General features: G+C 42.4%; 1 protein-coding gene across 1 annotated transcript in view; it reads right to left on the bottom strand.

Moving 5' to 3' along the window:
- Positions 1 to 21,900, bottom strand: part of LOC111870643 (multidrug resistance-associated protein 5) — a 164,573-nt gene extending 142,673 nt beyond the window's left edge. The window contains exon 1 of the mRNA XM_033753952.1: positions 21,625 to 21,900. The gene's annotated coding sequence lies outside the window, so the exon portion shown is untranslated. The remainder of the gene's footprint in view (positions 1 to 21,624) is intronic.
- Positions 21,901 to 22,954: the final 1,054 nt, after the last annotated feature.

Raw genomic sequence — 22,954 nt, 5'->3', positions numbered from 1 at the left:
CGATGTGACGCAGTGCAGTCGGTTGGCAGATTCCAATTTTTCGGAAGATCTTGCTGTCTTCGGGGTGTGCGGTAGTGCAGTTAGTTGAGGTACTATGCTACAATCTGGAAGGTCGCGAGTTCGATTCCCGATGAGGCCAATGGATTTTTCTATTGACCTAATCATTCCAGCGGCACTATAGTCCTGGGGTCACTAGCCTCTAACAACAAATGAGTACTAGGAATATTCCTGTGGGTAAAGGGGGAACGGCCGGCGCGTAAGGCTGACATCCTCACCGCCATGTGTAAGGCGATTGTCTGGAAAATGTGGTAGCCTCGACGTCTCAAAATCTTATGGGCCTCAATGTCCTGGTACAGGGATAATTTTAACTTTTTTACGTGCTGTATTCAGCGTAGAAGACTAGCTCTGAGGGAGGAGTCGGGAGATCCGTCCGTAATACTGGTATGTATGTACTCGTATACCACACTACACTGTGTCACACTGTAGAAAACCGTAATCTTATAATCTTATTTTCACCATTCGTCCAATTTACGTATCTCTTGTCTAACCGGCATTTAAAGGAACATTATTTTTATACTGTGCTTCTCACTCATATAAGGTAGTTCAGGACACCGGTCATGGCTCTCTGTCGAAAGAGAGAGAGACAGAGAGACGTCACATTGTGGCCACTGTTGATAGAAAAGTGTCAACATTGAAAACCGATTTTCTGAAAGTGACCACAGCTCTGAATAAGAAAGTCAATTGCGTACACTTCATTCACTCTGCTTTCGGTAGGAAATTCCGATATGTCTGCCATCTGAACTGTTGCTGAGCAAGCTTGAACTATGAATTTCCACGTTATATTAAATTGCTAACTCGGTTATGTTTATTTCCGTCAGCACAACTTATGGATACATTTTGCTTTAATAATATACTACACGTTTTGGCCTTTCGGCACTCATCACTAGGAACAGGATTTTTATGCCCTTATAATCCCCTAAATATGTATGAATTTATGCCTGGAAAACTTCCGAAATATGCACTAAAACATGCACATAAAAGTTTATACCAAATATTAAAACTGATTTTATATCAATTTAAGCCCAACAAATCAATATTTAAGTTCATTTTATGTAATCAGTGAATGATTCACTTGCAGTAAAAAGCTATACTTAAATACAAATCATGCAACAAAGCCAACATATTTCATTACAAATTTAAAAAACCAGTGGTACTCATATTTAGCTCTCTGAACTTTCAACTTCTCTTCTGTTGCAATTATAAATTGCTCTAAATTGTTCACAATTACTAAATGTTTTAGGTTGTCCATAGTTAGTCGCCTCCTATTGTCTCGTAAGATGTCCTTATGGCGGGAAAAACTTCTTTCCACCTCACAGGAACTTAGTGGCGCATGTACAAAAGTCGCAATTTGCTCCACTGTTAGTGATTTTTTACTTTGCAGTTTAATACGTTTACCGGCTAAAATTTCTTAAATTTCACAAATTTGTTCATATCCTGGATTTTTTTAAAGAAGGCTGTGTGCTTCTTCGTTTACTACTTCACCATCTCTTACAGGAACCTAATTAAATTTGGAAACAGTGGTTTTGAACACACTTAACGACTGATACAAAGTACTATTGCTGTTGCTTGCCTCCAGTGAGGAAATGACGAATGGAAGATGAGAGAAGTGAGCAGATATATAGGAAAGATTAGTTTCTAGTTCTGCGTCTTTAGTACATCTTGGGCAATTTGAATTGATGCTGCAATTTTGGGATCAAATGTATTCACGACATTCGTAACTCGCTGCACACAGCCACATGTCCCAGCGCATTAAAATTGGTTCTGGCAGAAGTGGAACGCTCGGTGCTACTGCTATAAAGGCTTCTTTTCTGTATGGCGCTTTAACAAATACCTTCTTCACAGAAGACACCAACTTCTCAACAAGCGGAAAATTTGCACGAATTGTTTCTGAAACACGGTGCAACCCACGGGCAAGGCAAGTCAAATGTGTCATATTTGGAAATATAACTTTAAGAGCAGTACCGGCTTTCATCACATAACTTGCGGCATCAGTCACAAAGAGCAATACGCGCTCATACTGAATGCCATTCGGCCATAGCAAATTCATGGAATTGATAAAAAATCCGGGAACTGCGGAGCGATTTGTGGTTTCAAATTGCTCTACCGTAAGAAGATATGGGGTAGATTGTTCATTCTTATTAAGGGATCCAACTATACAATTTACAATAAACCGTCCCTCACAATCTTGTGTTTCGTCGATTGATCCCCACACAAAATTATCTTGAATCTTATCTCTAATGTTTTCAACTGTAAAATCGTAACACTGCTTCACGTAATTTTTGCGCACAGTAGATTCATCCGGCATTTTGGACTGTTTATACTTCTCTGAGAAGTTTCTCAGAGTAGGATAGGTTAGTTTCCACAGCGGAATATTTGCCGTTGAAAACGCTTCGCATAAATCAAAGAAAAACTGTGAAAAACTATTATTAGAAAATTCACGAAGCAATTTTTGAACAGGAGCACTTTTCGTGGATTTAATTTTAATATTTCTTTGTGTATATTAGTGTTCAAATGCTGTAGTACTTGAAAGCGTTTTTCACAACCAACTGTTTTCTCACACGTTCGGCAATAAAGAATTTCGTTATCCGTACTTATCATCTCTCCTTCGAACTCCGGCTGATACAGCTGTAATTTAGTTTTCCGACTTACTTTCACTTTCGGCATTACTACAGAAAGCTAAACAAACTTAACTACAGACTAGTCACCACTAATGTGAATGGCCCCCAGCTTCAAATGAAGAAGCGTAACGAACTTCGTTGAGCCTTCGGAAATAAATAAGTGAAGTCTCTTATCGGTTGAATAGTATATTACGTTAATAGCGGCTACATGTGAACGCTTCTGACTAATCACTTCGCGGCCACTTTGATGGTACGCTGATGAGGCAAGTTACGAGTACAGGCATCGAGGTTGAATCGTATCACATTGATAGCGGCTACATGTGGACGCTTCTGCCTCATCTCTTCGCGGCCACTTTGATGATACGCGGATGAGGAAAGTTATGAGTACAGGGATCGAGGAAGTCCCGTCCTGGGTATTGCATCAGAAACATGAATCATGACGAAATGTTGAGTCAAATATGTAACATATTCTAATACAGAAAAGAAAAATTGTATACACACGACCATGATTGAAAATTTGAACATAAAATTAAAAAATATATATGATAAACATTTTTAAAAGGAAATATGCAGTATAAATAGAGATCTTCGAAAATATTATGCTTATTCATAAAACAGTCAAAATATGCATTTATATGCACCCTCAAGCCATGTCCAAAATTTAAGAAATTAAGTAATTCATACATACGAGTATATCCAAACGAGCATACATTCTGGTTGCAAGAAAAAAATATGCATTTGCACTAAAATCCGGTCCCTACTTATCACCCACTGCCAGCTGCACTTCTCAGCACGTACACTGGCCAATTGTAATGGGGTGGGTAGTCCTACCAGCAGTGGGTGTTCGTACCTGTTGTTAGTCGAGAGGACGAAACATGTAACAAAAAATTCCTCGCAGATAATAGTGTATCTGTACAGTATCGTGTTGATGGAAACAGATATAATAGAAAACAAATACAACATGGGAGCTGTGTTAATATTTATAGTTAAATTAGAACTCAAGTGATCTTTATAAATTCGGGTGACCCAAATATGTTTAATCCCATGAAAAGAGCCTCAACCTCAAACAGTTCTGGAACCTTTGCTCTGGTTCTCGTTCTGATATTTCTATTATGTAATAGGACAGTAAACTGTGTGGCCAGATTTTGGTGCTGCAGATAAAAGCTCATCTGAAAACATTTAATGAAAATATAAAGAATAAATAAATTAATGCAAGTATGAAGTGAAAATAAATGGTTTGATAACAGAATAATATCTTACGAATATTATATGTACTTGCCTCATATAAGCAATATTTTCCTACCCCCTGTTTCGGGGGATTCACATACAAACAAAAAAGCCACTGTTTCCGATACGGAAATTCTGAGGACAAAATCATGACTATTTGCATCACGTGTCCCGTAAAACGCATATAGAAATCCATACGTGTCGTGCTCGATTCATTCAGAGATTTGTTTCATGTCTTGCGGAGTATATTACTCATTAACCGTTCTCAAGGGGAGACTGTTATTTCAAAATGAAACTGCGCAGATGCTAAACTCTCTATTGTAGTTTCTTGCTCATCAACTTAGGTATGTTGCCAGTGAATCTGTTTTGTCAGTGACTTCGTGTGCTGTTACTGCCTCTGTGCCTTGTCAGTAATTCCGTGTCTTGCAATTATTGGGTATCTTGTGACTCGGCGTCTTGTCAGTGACTCTATATCTTGCCAGTAATTCAGTAAGTTGTCAAAAACCCCTTGTCTTGACAGTAACTCTGTGTCTTGCAAATTACTGGGTGCCTTGTCAGTAGTTCTGTGACCTGCGAGTTGCTGGGTGCCTTGTCAGTAGTTCTGTGACCTGCGAGTTGCTGGGTGCCTTGTCAATAACTCGGTGTCTTTTGAGCAATCCGATGTCGTTACTGTGTTTTTTTAGCAATTCGGCGTCTTGCCAGTAACCCATTGTCTTGTCGGTATTGATTTCATACTCCGAAGCGTGTTCACAAGAGATAATACTAATACTAATACTAATACTAATACTATATCCCAAAGAGAGAAGTTGATCCACTTATTTGTGTGTGTTCGCATGAACGACATATTTACTTATGAAAATGTTACGAAAAACGTACGTGACTGGATAACGTAGAAACAGGACTAAATTCCACGCGCATAACATCGTGACAGAGAGTGTCTGTGAGATCATAGGTTTAAAACTCGGCCCGACGCCCGGTTATCCAAACTGGAAGTTTTCGGTGTACGCCTCAGTTACTCCATATGAATTGATGGGACAGTATCTCACGCAGGGACACGGAAACTTCCTTCCGCATTCTCAGTTCACCGTTCACCAATCTCCTAACATTAGACGCAATGTAATCAGAGCTATTGAAAGCATCTTTGAATAAGCCATAAATAAATAAATAAGAGACTATGGAAATGTGTACTGTATTAAGCAGACTCGGTATAGCGCAGTCGGTATAGCGACTGGTTAGGGGCTGGACGACCGAGGGGTCAGTGTTCGAGTCTCAGTAGTGTCAAGAATTTCCTCTTCTCCATGTCGTCCAGACCTGCTCTAGGGTTCACCCAACCTCCCATCCAATGGATACCAGGGTCTCTTCCACTGGGGGTAAAGCGGCCGGGGCATGAAGCTGACCACTCACCTCCAGCTAGTGCCGAGGTGAAGAAAATGTGGATCTATACCTCCACTCCCGCAACGCCTTCATGGCGTAGTGCTTAATTAGTTAAGCACCGGGACAACTTTACCTATTTTTATTGCTAGTGGGGTGGAATTAAGTCCCTTGTACTGCGGCCACTTCTGGCCTATTGTACCAGCCCCAGATGATAGGTGAGGTTGGTTGTGGAGAATTGGTGGAATGAGGATTGGCAGGGGTTACCTAAGGACTCGGAGAAAACCCGCCCCAGCGCCACTTTGTCCACCACAAATCCCACTTGAACAGACCTGGGATCGAACCCGGGCAGTCGCGGTGGGAAGTCAGCGACTAACCGCTTGAGCTATGGCGCGGCCCACCTACCTTTTTTTACCATACCATAAGTTTTAACTCCTACATGTGATTCCTCTTACGAAGAATGAACACTTGTGTCAAGGAAAGAATGAACACGATATTGGGAATTCATTTCCATGTCCCGCACTCTATCCACATTTCACATCTCTCCTCCGTCAAGAACAAAGAGAAGGCAAGAAGGCAGAGAAAAAGAGAGACAGAGAGACTGCAAACGGAAGAAGAGTGACGGCGACAGCCGGTGGAAGTGCTGGAGGGCATGCAAAGGATTGGCAACTCTTAGGTAGAAGGGGCGGGGGAATCTCTGTTAATTCTTTTCCTGACTCGAGTGTAGTAAGGAAATATTTTAGTCACAGTAATCACCGTTTTCCTTGACAACCAAAATAGCGTCCCTCAGTTTGTATTACACCGCTGCTCGTTGAATCTATCTTTGTTCCTGTTGCTGCCACTTGGGACATAGGGCATCCGTGAAACGCTCGTTTCACTTCAGTTTCTTAATCTTAGTCTGCTGTGTGATAACATAGATACCATAAAGAGAAGCACACAAATTTTAATTGACGCTATTAAGGAGGTTGGTCTAGAAGTAAACACAGAGAAAACTAGGTACATGTTGTTGTCTCGTCACCAAAATGCAGAGAAAAATCATGACATAAAGATAAGTAACAGATGTTTTGAAAATGTGGCACAGTTCAGATATTTGGGAACAACGATAACAGATCGAAACCTGATTCAGGAGGAAATTAAGAGACTGAACTCCGGTAATGCTTGCTACCATTCAGTCTAGAACCTTTTGTCTTCTCGTCTGCTGTCCAAAAACATGAAAATTAGAATATACAGAACTATAATTTTGCATGTGGTTCTGTATGGGTGTGAAACTTGGTCTCTGACATTAAGGAAGGAACATAGACTGAGGGTTGTTGAGAACAGGGTGTTGAGGAGAATATTTGGACCGAAGAAAGATGAAGTGACAGGAGGTTGGAGAAAACTGCATAATGAGGAGCTTCATAACTTGTACCTTTCAAGAAGAATTTCCCAGCATTTTATGGCACCCGAAGGTTCATTACCGTGTTCACAAGAGCCCTCCACTTGTCCCTATCCTGAGCCATCTCTAAGTATAATTAGAATGATCAAGACAAGGACGATGGGTTGGACAGGGCATGTAGCACGAATGAGGAGAGGAGGAATGCATATAGGATATTGGTCGTAAAGCCGGAAGAAAGGAGACCACTGGGAAGACCAAGATGTAGATGGGTGGACAACATTAAAATTGATCTTAGAGAGATAGGATCGGATGAAATGGATTTGATTGATCTGGCTCAGGATAGGGACCAGTGGAGGGCTCTTCTGAAAATGGTAATTAACCTTTGGGTTCCATAACATGCTGGGAAATTCTTGAGTAGCTGTTAAGAAGCGCTCAGCTCCATGTGTGAGAGTGAATCTCAGAGAGTCGGTATAATTCTTTGGATGGGGGATTGGCCCGTCTCAAGGCTGCTACCTACACAAAACAATACAAACATAGAATAAACGCAAACATCCATGCAGTGTGTGGGATTCGAACTCACGATCCCAGTGTTCGAATGGGCAAAGACATTTAATTCTTTAGACCGCGCGGCCACTGTGATCGCCTACTCATTGAAAGTTTGTGTTTAAATATATCTGTGTGTCTGTTCGGACACAAGCCTCAAGTACAACCTTTACTCGAGAATATGAAACAAAACGTACTGTCTTGGGTTTATGGTTCTCATGTCGTAACTACACGCATCTTCTGGGGTATAACACATGCCATGCAGTAAGGTAAATGCCAACTGAAGTTTCGGAGGAATACCTACCTACCTACCTACCTACCTACCTACCACTCGGCGCTAGAGCCCTGGGTGAGCCTTGGCCTCCTCTAAAACCAGTCTCCACAACCAATGCGTGCTGCCATAGGAATGGATCTTCGCATGATGACCCGAGGCTGGTTGTAGGTTTCTGAACAAATTCTGTTTACAGGATGAGGTTGTTAGCCTCATGCCCAACCCCCAACCTGGAGGACCAGGGTATCTCTCTTAGTCTGGACCTTTCCGGCATGGGTGACCCTACTGGTAAATAAACTACCCCCGGCATAGCTCTCCAGGTCAGTCACGCAAGCCCTATCGCCACGATAAGGTGGAGACACCTTTGGAGTGTTTCGGAGGAATTGCCTCAGTATTCAGGGTCGTAAACTATTTAAATAAAAGCAGCAAGAATCAGGAGGCAATCTTGCTGGTTTCTTTCTTGGCTTATTCTCCGACTCTGAACAGGGACGTGATATGTTCCACTGAAACGTCGGTTGATTTCGATTGGTTGAGTAAATTGCTGTTGGCCCTCGCCAGTACAGTCAATCTTGGTTTTAGGTCCTGTCTGTACCAGTGCCCATATTCTTGTTCGTTCCAAGACTTTTACATGTTTTGAAATGGGGCCTCCTCTTCAATGAGAGGAGGGGCCTTGCTATTGGTCACTCCCCCTGTGCTGGGGGGACCTGAGCTGGCACTCACTCACTAACTGGGCCTCTCCTACCAACAAACACACACTCACACTCATCACTGTTCCCAAGCTACTCGTCTGGTGACTTTCAACAGATTTCACAGTGTTTACCCCAGACGACAGAACTCTTCTTGAATGTATTGATTGAAATCATGGCTACCAGCAGTCATGTAGACATGTCAAGATATTGGTGGAGTCCTCTGAGGAAGAAAAAGAGTGACGGTGACCTGATGACCCATTTACGTCACTACGGGCCAGTAACTTAGCTTCCGCGACGGCAAATATTCCAGTCGTGTGTTATGTGATAAAAATTACATTGATTTAGAAAATGGAGGGGGGTTCCTTCGGTCTTGCTTGATCTAGCCGTAGAAGAAACACTGACGATAGAGCCTCATGCAATACGCTTATGGCAATGTAAAATAAAGCAATATATATATATATATATATTTCACTTATTTATGATTTATTTAAAGACGTTTTAGTAGCTCAGACCATATAACGTGGAATGGTGGGATAATTACTGCAAGAATTATCAAAGATTTAGTGGTACTACTTCTGAATTTTCTGAGGGACTGAGAAAGACCAAGAACATCTGCAGTCGGTGTCCCCGTCGAGATTCGAACAGGGCATTTCCTGAATATAAATCGTAAGTTTTACCACTTGAGATAATTTTCTCAGTAGTAGTGCCAGAAATATTGAAGGTTTTATTGTATTGTTAAACTGAAATGAGACACATCAGCTGCTGGCCTTTTGTTGATGTGAATCTACTGGCAGACACCATACAACAGAAACTCTAACATACGCTAGTAAAGAGGTTGGTCTAGAAGTAAACACAGAGAAAACTAAGTACATATTGCTGTCTCGTAACCAAAATGCAGGGCAAAATCATGACATAAAGATAGCTAACACATCTCCTTTGAAAATGTGGAGCAGATCAAATATTTTGGAACGACAATAACAAATCAAAGTTTGATTGACGAGGAAATTAAGAGGAGAACGAATTCGGGTAATGCTTGCTACCATTCAGTGCAAAATCTTTCGTCTTCTCGTCTGCTGTTTAAACGCATAAAGATTAGAATATACAGAATTATAATTTTGCCTGTGGTTCTGTATGGGCGTGAAACTTGGTCTCTGATATTAAGGGAGGAACACAGATCGAGGGTGTTTGAGAACAAGGTGTTGAGGGCAATATTTGGGCCGAAGAGGGATGAAGTGACAGGAGGCTGGAGAAAACTGCATAATGAGGAGCTTCATAACTTGTACTCTTCTCCAAGTATAATTAGAATGATTATGTCAAGGAGGATGAGCTTCGCAGGCATGTAGCACGCATGGGGAAAAGGCGGGATGCTTATAAGATTTTTGTGGGAAAACCAGAAAGAGACCACTAGGATGACCAAGACGTAGGTGGGTGGTATGGACTGGATTGATCTGGCTCAGGATAGGGAAAGAAGCAGTGGAGTGCTCTTAGAAACACGGTAATGTGACTTTTGGTTTCATAAAATGTTGATAAATTCTTGAGTAGCTGCACAACTGCAGGTTTCTCAAGAAGGGCTCAGCTCCATGAAGTTAGTTATACATAACGCAACCTTTCACCAACATGTTTCTTCAACGCAAGTCGTGTCTTAACTTCCATTAATTATCTGAAGTTTATAGAGGCAGATAAATACACTATCACAATTTCCAAAACATTAACTGCTAAATGTATCCCATTTGTCTTTCAACATTTCGTGTTCATATAATTAGAAACGTCAGTTTTACGGGATATATCCCAAGGAAATCGTGAAATGGCCTTCAGGAAACTGTTTAACAATGCAACAAATAAAACATTTTATATGAATCGCAACCGCTCTTCCTTCTTCTTGTAAAGAGAACGTTATGGGGTACATTTTAACTAGAGCTACGAGCTGAGCGTTGAATGTGACCACGCATGGAAAGTTAAGTTCACAAATAGAAAGCCATATTTATGGCTGTAATATATGCGCATTATACGTAAAGAAAATGCGACATTATACATTATTCTTGTGTTAATTGGACTNTTATTATTATTAATGGGGTGAGACTGGAGTCCACTTGGTACTGCGGCCACTATTGTCCTACTGTACCAGCCCCAGATGATAGATGATGGTGGAGCATTTGGTGGAATGAAGACTGGCAGGGGAAACCGAAGTACTCGGAGAAAACCTGCCCCAGTGGCACTTTGTCCATCACAAATCCTACATGACAAAATCCGGGCTCGAATCCGGGCCCCCGCGGTGGGAAACCAGCGACTAACCGCTTGAGCTATGGCGCGGCCCAGTCAACATCTTAATTTAAGAATTTCTTCTGTTTCCACACACCAAGAAATACGGTTCCTCTTTATCAGCTTTTGCAGGCGATTATGTGAAACTCGATTAATTCAGTTCTTAATATTTTTATTTATCTCTTTTATTTCTAATTTTACTCTTATATACGTATATTTTTATGTAGTGATCAGAGACCGCAACAATAGCGTACATACACCTACTTTCAAGGGGGCACGATGTAGCATAGTCGTTTAAAGCACTATGCTACAAGCCGGAAGGTCGCGGGTTCGATTCCCGATAAGGTCATTGCAGTTTTCAATTTACCTAATCTTTACAGCTGCAATATGGTCCTGGAATCGACCCAGCCCCTAACAGAAATAAGTACCAGGAATCTTCCTGCGAGGTAAAGGGCGGCCGGCCGGCGCGTAAGGCTGACATCCTTACCATCTGTGAGACGATTGTCTGTCAAATTTTGGAACCTCGGCGTCTCACTACCCAGGGATAACTTTACACTTTTTTACATCTACGTTCAAGAAATGTAAGCCCAAGAAAACAGAAAATTCGGTAAAGGAACGTGAAGTCGCTACTTCCGATGTTACAGCAGTGGTTAATTTGAATGATGGAAACCTCACAGAAGCCGGTAAGTGTATATTGTTTCGGGGGCTGTTTGGATGACCAGAGGAGCGGGATGCTAACCAATCGGGAGTTACCACGTGGTTAATGAAAAGAGATGAAAATTAATTCGGAGGCCAAATCGTCTTGAGGAGTGGTGGGGGAACCTCTCAGCGACTCTCTGTTTAGGCCAAGAGATGACGGATAATCTTTCTCCCTTCTTCTTCTTCTTCTTCTTCTTCTCCTCCTCCTCCTCCTCCTCCTTCTCTTCCTCCTCTTCCTCCTCCTTGTTCTTATTCTTCTATCCATATGGGTAGGAAAGCATATGCAGCGACTGCAGGATGAGGATATTGTGGTGGGTGTAGGCGGAAGGAGGTGAAGCCAATCTGTACGTATCTACATCCGTCTTCAGTAGTTACTATAGGATTCTGACGATGGTGTATAACACATAGAGATATTGGGTTTTCGGACTTTATCCATCGTCCTGGTTTTTAAGATAACTAATAAAAACACGACGTTTCGGAAACTGGATCTGTTTTCTTCCTCAGGTGATTCTAAGGGACCCAACAGAATATGTGTTTTCCCCTCACCTGAGGACGGAAACAGATCCAGTTTCCGAAACGTCGTGTTTTTATTAGTTATCTTAAAAACCAGGACGATGGATAAAGTCCGAAAACCCAATATCTCTATCCGTCTTCAGGCTTAAAATTATGGCGGTGTTTTCTTACTTCGGGGGCTTCCTTGCTGAAGTGGGCACAGTAGTTCATGATAATTACTATGATCTCGAGTCTGTCCAAGGCATCCAGTCACAGTGTCAACTCCGACACACTGCCTGATAGATATTTGTTCTTCTGGCTCCAACTTTGGAGCACAGGGCTGATTTCTCAGTTTCATTGATCATTTTTATAGACGGTAGGACTCCTTGGACGGGTGATCAATTCGACGCAAGGCCTCTACCTAAACACAGGACAACACAAACACAGAATAAACGCATACACACACCAAACATCCATGCCTTTGTGGGATTCGAACCCACGATCCCGGCTTCCGACCGAGCGAAGACAGTACGCGCCTTAGACCGCTCGGCTACCGTGACCGGCACAAGAGCTATGTAAGAGCTGCCAAAATTCTCCCCAAAGTCATTAACTTTGAAGATGGCAATCTAAATGATTGCCGGAACGTTGGAAACTGCTCAACATTCGACGTCGCTTATTCGCGAAAACCAAAACCACACAGAGGCGCTGCTAGTATTTTTGGCAGATCCACCTACCGGTGACATTATGTAGCAAAGTACAAGTAAAGTTATCCCTGCTATTAACGACTCAAGCGCCACGCCAATAAGACGGGGTGTAGCGCCAGTATGGAAGTGCGTGGTAAACTTCACGCCCTGGCAGTCTTACCCCCGATACCCATTGCACAGGAAGCTGGGTACAGCCCAGAACCCGTCTGGACGCTGTGGATAAAAGTTTCTTGCCCCTGCCGGGAATCGAACCCCAGCCGTCGAGCCAGTAGCCCATCGCTATACCGACTGAGCTAATTATGTAGTACCACATGCTCTCATAATCTCACGCAGCATGTTTATGATTTCACATGTTAAATTACACTTCATTCGCATTAATTAAGAGCCGGTACAGCACAGTCGGCACCGGTCTCGGTAGCCCCGCGGTCTAAGGCTCGCACTCTCTTCGCTAGTTCGGGCGCTGGGATCGTGGGTTAGAATCCTACACAAGGCATGCATGTTTGGTGTGTGTATGCGTTGTGTTGTCATGTGTTTAGGTAGAGGCCTTGCGACGGGCTGATCACTCGTCCAAGGAGTCCTACCGACTGAGAAATATTATAAGGAAACTGAATAAGAGGCCTGGGCCCTGGATGGGATGGAGGAGCCATTGAAAAGAAAAATGCAGTTAGTGTAGCAACTGGCTACGGGCTGGACGGGAGTTCGAGTATCGGCATTAACAGAATTTATTTGCTCTCCACGGAGTCCAGACCGGCTCTGGGGCCATACAGCCTCCTATCCAATGGATACGGGGGCGTATTTTTAGGGTGTAAAGCGACCGGTGCGTGAAGCTGACCACTGAGCTCAAACTAGTGCCGAAGTTCAATATAAGCGGGTCTACATTATTCCCCGCATTTTTCTTCATTGCGTAGTGCTTAACTGGTTAATCACAGGGATACCTTCACTGTACTTACAGTCTTTAAACGTTTTAAGGTTATTCGGAGGCTTGTCTGACATGTTTACAAACATGAACATATTCCCCTGCAATCCCTGTCGATCTGGGTATTTCTGCTTTCCGAACGGCACGGACAGATGATCCATGTGAAATACAGATTAAAGAACGTGATGAGTGTTTGGATTCATCAGTCATCTCCCTAACAAACGTTCCATCAATCTTTCCGTTTCTGTGACTTTATCCCAGAATAAGCAGACCGTAAATGAGGTGCGACTTGCAAGAAGTGCGTGGGTTTTACGCAAACAGTCTGTGGGCATGTTTCATTTCTGTGTCAGTGAAAATGCTACCAGACTCACAGAATTGACTTAGCATATGTTTCTGCTCCTACATCTGTACCAATTTCTGTTTCCTACTGGAAATATTTTAGGGAATTTTATTAATTCCATATGAACCATCTTCAAGCAAGATGACTCAAGTAGTAAAGATCAGAAGGTCACCGACTCGAATCTACTGTCCCGACTGAGGTCCTTCTTTGTTTTCTTCAGTTCCTCCATGTAAATTCTTGGATAATTACTGAAATTATGCAGCGACCGTTTGCTTTATATCCTTTATAATTCATAATTTGGCTACAGATACAGAGGTTCCGGGTTCGATTCCGGCGCTACCAAATTTTCTGATAAGTAGTGGGTAGGGAACGAGGTCGACTCAACCTCGTGAGGATAACTGAGGAGCTAATTGATTGAAAAAATAGAGGCTTCGGTCTAGAAAACCGAAATTAAAGGCCGTGAGGATTCGTTGCCCTGACCACGCGACACGCTGTGTCCACTAAACTTCGCCGATAAGCGGTGGTCGCTCGGTTGGTATAGTTCGCTTGCGAACTAAAACCACGGAGTTTGTTTTTTGTATTTTTTTTCATAATTGACTACCACCAAATCATTTGGCACCGTATATTCCTAGTTATGGACAGAGCCGGTAATTAATTTACAAATTAATGAAACGTATTTTCCGTGTGCAAATTTAATGAGAGGTTCAAATTTGAAAGCAGAGAGAGGTGTTTCAAAACTTTCGTTGGAGAAACATTGCTTATTCGTTTATTTTATTAAGCTTCATCAACTGTACCGCGTACATAGCTTCGATGATAAGGCATTTTACGAATTATAGCCTACAATAGCAAATACTGAGAAGTGCCGAGGGACAACATGAATATTATAATTAGGAGTTTTTAAAGACATTTAAAAATGTAAAGTAAAGCTATCCCTGTACCAGGCCGTGGAGGCCCATTGGGCTGTGAGACGTCGAGGCCCCCATATTTTCTAGATAATCGGCTCAAAGATGGCGGTAAGGTTGTCATCCCTACGCGCCAGCCGCACTTTACTCCGCAGGAAAATTATTAATTAATTCCGTAGTGTAGTTGGTTGAGGCACTATGCTACAAGCCGGAAGGTCGCGGGTTCAAGTCCCGATGAAGTCATCGGATTTTTTCAATTGACCTAATTCTTCCAGCCGCACTATGGCCCTGGGGTCGACTCAGCCTCTAATAGAAATGAGTACCAGGAATTTTAAAGAGATTTAGAAAGAAATTACTATAATTATTTGTCCGTGTAAAACGAATGGATAGGACAAAGAAACAGAGAAGATCATTATAACTAAATTTTACAGTAAAGAGGCCTAAGAGGCAACCCAGAATAATATTGTGGCGTATAGGCCCATTGCTAGGCAACGGCTCGTTAAACACCTTCCAGCAGAGACACATTCGAGGTAAACAGCCCGTTGCTAAGTAATGCGTGTAACAATACGCGACTATAGTATACGTCCATTGCTAGGAAATGGTCGCGTTTTCTGTGGATTTCGCCCAGAGGCTACATGTATAACGAGTAACCCAGAATATGTGACAATCTCGTGTAGAGGCGGGGTAGACCGCCTCCACCGTAGCCATGAGAGGCGTAGGAGGCGACAAAAGGAAGTTTCGAATCTGAGACAGTAAAATATGGTCGCTAGTCCCACGGTACTCGGACCCGAGAATGACTGCGCTAGCGAGAGCCAGCAACAATTGTAAACGACAGACCCGTCCTGTCGTCAGAGAGAGCGCCCTATGGCAACAAACCCGCAGCTGCCTGACAGTAATAGAAATCTTTTCGTAAGCCCCAGATGGGTGCTTTATTCCAAGACATACAGGCCGATTGACCGTCGGCCGCAACATAAGACTCGACTGGCATAACTGACAGTTCACTTCAGTTCAGTTCAGTTCAGTTGGAAATATTGTGAAATATTGTAACAAGTCGTATAAATGTCCAATAAATTCGATCATCAAATCCAAAACCCGTCCTTTAAGCAACGATAACCCCTTGATACGTGACAATATAGTTCATCCTGTTTCTGGACAACACCAGAACCAGAAGACAGAACTGCAAGAAGTCGTAAAAGAGGATATCTGAGGCAGGAAGAGAGAGGAAGGAGACAAGGGTGAGGATGTGGATAGAAGAGGTCTCGGTTTATCTTAAGGTACTATCCCAGCATTTGCCTGGAATGAAAGCCGGTTTCGTAACCCGGGACCTTCCAAATACGAGACAAGTTCGCTAAACACTCGACTACAATGTTCTGTAACCGGAAACGAGATATGATATGAAATTCTCAATGATAATGGAGTTCGAGAGGCAAAGTTGTGAACTTTAAGGAGATCTAATTACAAAGGCTAAAACAATCTGAAATCGTGACAACGGCCTACTTAAAGACACTTGGACTTCCGCTCGGGAGAGTTCAGCACATGATAGGGAAATGTGAACCGAGCAGTCTGCAAACTGCTAGTCAGCAAGAAGGTAAAGAGACTGGGAGACATAGACGTATGCAGTGAGCACGTTGGAGTCTAAACTCATAAACTCATAATGGAGGGGGAGGGCTCGGTTCGAATATCGTTCGGAACTTCGTCTATACTGAGGTATAGGTATATAAAGGTATTACTTAGTTAGTTATTGGAGAGGGTGGGTTTCCCCATGCACTTAGACCAGTATTGGTCCATTGTGATTCCCTCTATGATATTCTACCAGTCTCTATATCCTACCGATATTGGTGCGTACCATCAGTCCCGACCGAGCCAGCGAGTTCGGCCTCCACTAGCTTGGCGGTATCTATAATGCTTCCCCCATCTATCAGAGGTGTTAGAGACTACTTGTTGGGCGGGAAACATCCTTGAATTTGGCTCAGTGACCTCCTTTGGAGATATGAGGTTCTTTTACGTCCCGTAAAGCTACGACACGGGACACACGGCTTAAAGTCCCTCCCGGAGGACTTGTTCCCTGAATTTTTCCGCCCTTAAAAATTCGACGACCTCCGCCGGGTCTGAACCCTCGTACCACGAGTCATGTGGTGGGAACGTTACCTCTAGACTACGGAGGCCGCTATATAAAGGTATTAACTGAGGGCTGTGGGTTACATAAGGACATGGTCAGCAGTCACGATATACTCGTACATCCTCGAATGGTAGGATGACAGACGAATTATAAAAATAGTCTACGAGAAAGAGGTGGAGTTGGGATAGCTCAGTCGGTATAGTGACGGGCTAAGGGGTGGAGAGCCTGGGTTCGATATTCCGCAGGGGAAAGATTTTTCTCTTCTCTTCATCTTTCAGACAGCTTCTATGGTTCACCCAACCTCCTATTCAAGGGGTACCGTTGAATGTTTCCCGTTGGGGGGGGGGGGGGTGTAAAGCGGCAAACGCGTGAAGCTGACGACTCACCCCCATCTAGTGTTAAGGTCAAGAAGAGTGGAGCTATACCTCCGCTCCTCCATATGTCTTCATGATATAGTCCTTATCTAATTAAGCGCAAGGACAACTTTACCTAGGAAAGAGCGATTCTGGTTCAATCGAAGTATTATCCCGGAATATGCCTAGGGGGCTGAGGAAAACAAAGAAAAACCTCTATGATGATAGGCGTTCGAACCCAGTACCTCCGAAACAGGAGTCTACTGAGCGAACTCGCTCGGTTGTGTGAACTGCATTGACAGTCTCAGGCTTCGGTCCAGTGATGGACTGGTTTGGAGACGATAATGAACCCTGAGATTCCATGTAAGAAGCATAAATTTAAGATCAATCATAAAGGAACAGGATGTCAACAACTGTATTGGATTCAAGTGGCTCGCGTCAGGGCCCGGTAGCGATTTCTTGTGAACACGGCAATGGATCTTTGGGTTCCATACAAAGAGGTGAATTTCTTGATCAGATGAGCGACTTGCGCTCTATGAATTTCAGATGCGTCTCTCTAGTGTACAATTAACGTAATGTCGCCTTTTGGGTCATCTTTCGTTTAGTCTTAAGATTACATGTATAAAATTCGTATAAATTGATGTAAAACATTATTAATACACACAGATAAGTTTATAGATTAATCATGGATTAACCAGATTAACGATAAAAGAATTAATATTAAAAACATAGTCCATTTACAGCGGTAAATTTTCCTCATCATAATGCTTATGTAGTGAAAGAAGTTTTCGATCAGGTTGTAGTTACTTCACACTGTGACCGCAGTCTTGAAGAAACAAGAGCATGATGAAGACGGTGTCTGCTATTGAGATGTTACATTTCAGTAGCAGTTTTCTCTTCCGTTTACACAAGATGAGTCTCAGGGATACATGCCAGAACTTTTAAAACACACTGAATAAAACCAAACGGGTGGCAAGTGTCACTGACCCGCTCCTCTTACGAGATTTCGGCTTCCTTCGGAAGATGACAGTTTGTCTAACATCTCGTGACACTAAGATTAGGTAAACAACCTGAATAGCAACGTTGTTTACTGCTGAAACAAAGGCAACTTGACGTCAATTTTCTTCAAGCTTTGTTCTTGCCAACTTTATTAGAAAGACAGAATGACTTTTCCGTTTTCACAGTGTCAACATGTTTACGGAATCTGAAATCTTGTATATAAATTAGAAACTCATTTGTTTATTTAAGGACGGTATCGGTAACTCAGACAGTACTGGATCGAATGCTTGGATGAAGGCGAGTAGAGAACTGCAAAGGTATGGAAGGAAGTGATGGTGAGCTCATTGAAGATATTGTGACATGAAGCCTGAAAGCCGTAATAGCGACGCCAGAGTAGACGTCCATTGCTAGGTAACTACTCAGTAAACACCTTCCTGCGGCAATTAATAAGTAAGCTATACCGATGGATGTGTTTTCTCTTGGGTCCGCCCCGAAGTTATATAACGAGAACACGCAATTTGACTTTGACTTTGATAAGAATGTCGAATACCTCCACCGTGACCCTGGGAGTCGTAGGAGGCGACAAAAAGTGAAGTCTCAAATCTGAGACGGTAAAATATGGTTCCAAGTCCTAAGGGACGTGCACCCAAGAAAGACTGCACTGGCAAGGGCCAGCAGCATATACAAAAGACAGACCCGTCCTCTTGTCATAGAGGGCGCCCCACAGACGCAAGACTTAACTGTCAAACGGTAATAATTAATATCTGGTCATGAGCCCCAGATGGGGCTCGGCACCAAGACTCACTGACTGACTGACTGACTGACTGACTGGCTGACTGACTGACTGACTGGCTGACTGACTGACTGACTGGCTGACTGACTGACTGACTGGCTGACTGACTGACTGACCGTCAGTCGCAATTTGACTTTGACTTTGACAAGGAGAATTTTTATATACATACGTTTAATAATATGTAAAATGTAAAGTGTACACACTGACAACAGACTTATTACTGCGGGCTGTGACTCTGGCAAACGACAGACCCGTCCTCTCGTCAGAGAGGGTGCCCTACATCGACAAACCTGAGACTGTCTGGCAGTAATAAAGATCTGGTCTTAAGCGCCGGATGGATACTTCATTCCAAGACAGAGTGACCGACTGACCGTCGGTCGTAACATAACTTTGACTTTGACTTACAGCAGTGGTACAGTGGTAGTTGAAGGGTATGAAAATTGGTATTGTTTAGTCCCTTAAATGAATGTAACACTTCAAGCGTGTCCATGGGGGATAATATTAAATTGGATTTTAAAGCAACTGAATTGGAAAGTGCACCCCGAATTCAACTCGCTTAGGACAGGGACCGTGTAAACACAGTAATGCATCTTTTTGTTCCGTAAAATGGGAGGAAATTTCCAGACTAGCTGAGCAACTATTGACTTTTCAAGACGGTCTCTGCTCTATGAAGTTCTGTTGCGATAACATTTCCTTCTGCAGTCTGCACGAGTCTGCGCAGACGTGAGTTCTATATAACGCTTCGTTACATGTCGGCAGACTTAAAATTTCAAGCTGGAGTGTTGCCATTTGACCCCAGACGTAACCCCTTGATTGTCAATAGCAAAGAAGTGACGGTCGCTCTACTGATATCTGACCACCCATGTTGCCATACATGCATAATTCACCATGTCAAGTATTCCTTCATAATTCTGACGAGAATTTTGATATGCCAATTTAACTTCGAGCAAGCACCATATTACCGTCAATATTCTGATACAATATAACGCGCTATTCAGACGGGTTTTACGTCTGAAAAACGTTTGGTGATTCTTCGAATCTTAAGAGGTTGTACAGCTACACAAAAATAAATAAATGTGATCTTACTATGTGAGATTTGCATTTCTAACACCGGTAACTATATTCTGGGATGTGACGCCGTGTAGTTTGATAACATTTAGAAGGAACAAAACCACGTATTAAAGAATCAACCAAGTAACATTAAAATTTATCGCCATTTTGTTGTCCATGTTAGCTCTTCCGTGGTTACGAATTTATTTCTAAAAGCATTGCCTTACAATCTCCCTCCAACAATTCCACAAGAGTAAGTTTTTAGTTCTGTTTCGGAAAGGTTAGAATTTGTTTTTAAATATCTAAAAACCTTGAAACTCCAGGCTTTGAATGTTGCTTTTTCCAATTTTTTTTTTTTCGGAGGAACTTATTTATTAACAATCAGAATTACGTACATTCTATAGGTTAATGGTTTCGCTAAGGACTATTACATGTCATGCGAGGAAAATGTCCATCGACATTACCTCTTCAGAAGCTGATTTGTTTTATATCAGGTCATTTGGCCATTTCCTTTTTAATCTTCTATTGTTGATTGGCTCCCTGAGTGGTTGCAATAGTTCGTTCTCGTGGGTTTCAATTTTGCTCATGTGTTGGCGGCTTCTGTCCAGGATGATTTCTTTCACGAATTTTAATTTGAAGTCTTGATGTAGGGTTTCATTTGACACATACCAAGGTGCGTCGACTAACATCCTTAGGATTTTCGATTGTGATCTTTGGATAATGTTGCTGTTGGTCTTACTGGCACATCCCCAGAGTTCGATGCCGTAAGTCCAGATTGGAATAATTACTGTTTTGTATATAAGGATTTTGTTTTCGAGGGATAGTTTTGATCTTCTGCCTATAAGCCAGGACATCTGCTTGGTCAGTAAATCTATTTGTTTACGTTTTTTTGTTATTTGGCATTTCCACGTCATTTTGCAGTCTAGATGCATTCCGAGGTATTTAACTTCTTCTTTGCTAGGAATAACGGTGTTATTTATATGGACGACTTTTTTTCCAAATAAACTTCCATGGTTGCAGCGCTACCGTGGCGGTTGAGTTGATTTACCCGAAAATATGTTAAGTACCTCGCAAAGCGAGCAGGCCGAGGGACGAAGCAAGCAAACCAAGTACGTCCGTGAATGCCTGCCTTACTCTTCAACCCTGAATACTGAGGCAATAGGTACCTCCGAAACGTCAATAAAATTCTACCATTCCATTAGTGAGGGCTACCTGTTGATAAATATAACTTTAACATAGAAATATTGAAATGCTTCATAGTGAAACTAATGAACCATAATTCAGTTACTAATGCCAATATAATGTGCATAATGCGTCAACTATAATTCGTGGATCGGTAAAAGTGAAGCGGAGAATTGCCAGCGACCCGCGGGCCACCTGTTGATGAATCCAGCTTCAACATAAAAGTATTGAGACTCTCCATTGTGATATACAAAAACCGTAATTCTGATACAATATCTGTAACATATTATTACTGTTGAAATCGTTCCATATTTTAAGCATGATACAGCACTCCCTAGACGAAAACTGTTAAAGTGAGCATAGAACAACGGTTAAGTACAAAATCTGATCCGAATAGCATAGAAATTGCGAAAATTTACGTAAAATATTCTATATTCTACTAAAAGCCGGAAGGTCGCGAGTTCAAATCCCGATGAGGTGATTGGATTTTTCAATTGACCTAACCCTTCCAGCCGCACTATGGCCCTGGGGTCGACTCAGCCTCTAACAGAAATGAGTACCAGGAATTAATTAAATAATTTTCCTAAATAGCTTTACTTTTACTTTTTACATATTCTACTATAGGACATCAATGGGAAAATCACTATATTAAAGCTACTTACTGTTGTATGCAGACTACTGCAGCAGTGAAACACGAGTCGACCTGCACAGCTGCCTCACAATACGCACACAAACTTTCACCGGTTGAACGGACAAGCTTCCACTGCAGTCATTTGTCTCTTACGCATTTTGTATTGCACTTAGTAACAGAAGAATTAGTAATGACATGGAGCTTGATTCATTCTACATGGAACGTTTCTATATTTTAAAAGATATACGCGCATGCTATATGAAAACATTCCTGTTATTAACGACTTTATAATCTCCTAACAGGCACACGATTATAGGACAAAACAGCGTCAAGTTTCTATCTTAGAATTTTATCGACAGATAGCGTTACGTAACATGCGAACAAATGAAACGCGGTTCCGAAGACCATATAAACTAGGTCTTTAACGTTCGGAGGTCGATTACAGAGTTTTTAAAATCCAGTAAAGTCAGATATTGTTGCCTTTCTTCGAAGTACGTGCAGTGTGTATTTTATTATTTATTAGTATTAGCGTAGTTGGTTGAGGGGCTATGCTACAAGCTGGAAGGTCGCGGGTTCAAGTCCCGATGAGGTCATTGAATTTTTTTCAATTGACGTAATCCTTCCGGCCGCACTATGGCCCTGGGGTTGACTCAGCCTCTAACATAAATGAGTACCAGGAATTAATTAAATAATTTTCTTGTGGAGTAAAGCGCGGCCGGTGCGTAAGGCTGACAACCTTACCGCCATCTTTGAGCCGATTGTCTAGATAATGTGGGACCCTCAACGTCTCACAACCCTATGGGCCTTCACGGCCTGTTACAGGGATAGCTTTACTTTACTTACTTACTTTATATGTATATCCCTACCACAGAAAAATTTTCTTCCGTGTTTAAATACCACGCCTACTACATACTGCCGATACTTGGGCCCCTAGAAACCTTAAGAATAAATATAAACACGGAATGTATACTGTAGATAGCAAAACGTTGCAACGTCTCCTGTTTTCAGACTAACTACCTACCTACCTACCTACCTACCAACCACTAGACGCTACATCCGTGGGTGTTTTGGCCTCCTCTACAACCAGTCTCCACGACCAATGCATGCTGCCATAGGAATGGACCCACGCATGATGACCCGAGGCTGGCTGTTAGGTGCTTAACAAAATTCTTTTTACAGGATGTGGTTGTTAGCCTCATGCCCAGCCCCCAACATGGAGATACCTCTCTAGTCTGGACTCTACCCTTTGACCTTTCCGGCATGGGTGACCCTACAGGTAGTTAAACTACTGCCGGCATACCTCTCCAGGTCACAGAGTCACGCAAGCCCCACCATCATGACAAGGTGGAGACACCTTTGGA

Source organism: Cryptotermes secundus, unplaced genomic scaffold (genome assembly GCF_002891405.2).
Source record: "Cryptotermes secundus unplaced genomic scaffold, Csec_1.0 scaffold588, whole genome shotgun sequence".
Taxonomy (NCBI): Eukaryota; Metazoa; Arthropoda; class Insecta; order Blattodea; family Kalotermitidae; genus Cryptotermes; species Cryptotermes secundus.
The sequence above is the reverse complement of the archived record's forward strand: the minus strand, read 5'-3'. Positions and strand labels throughout refer to the sequence as shown.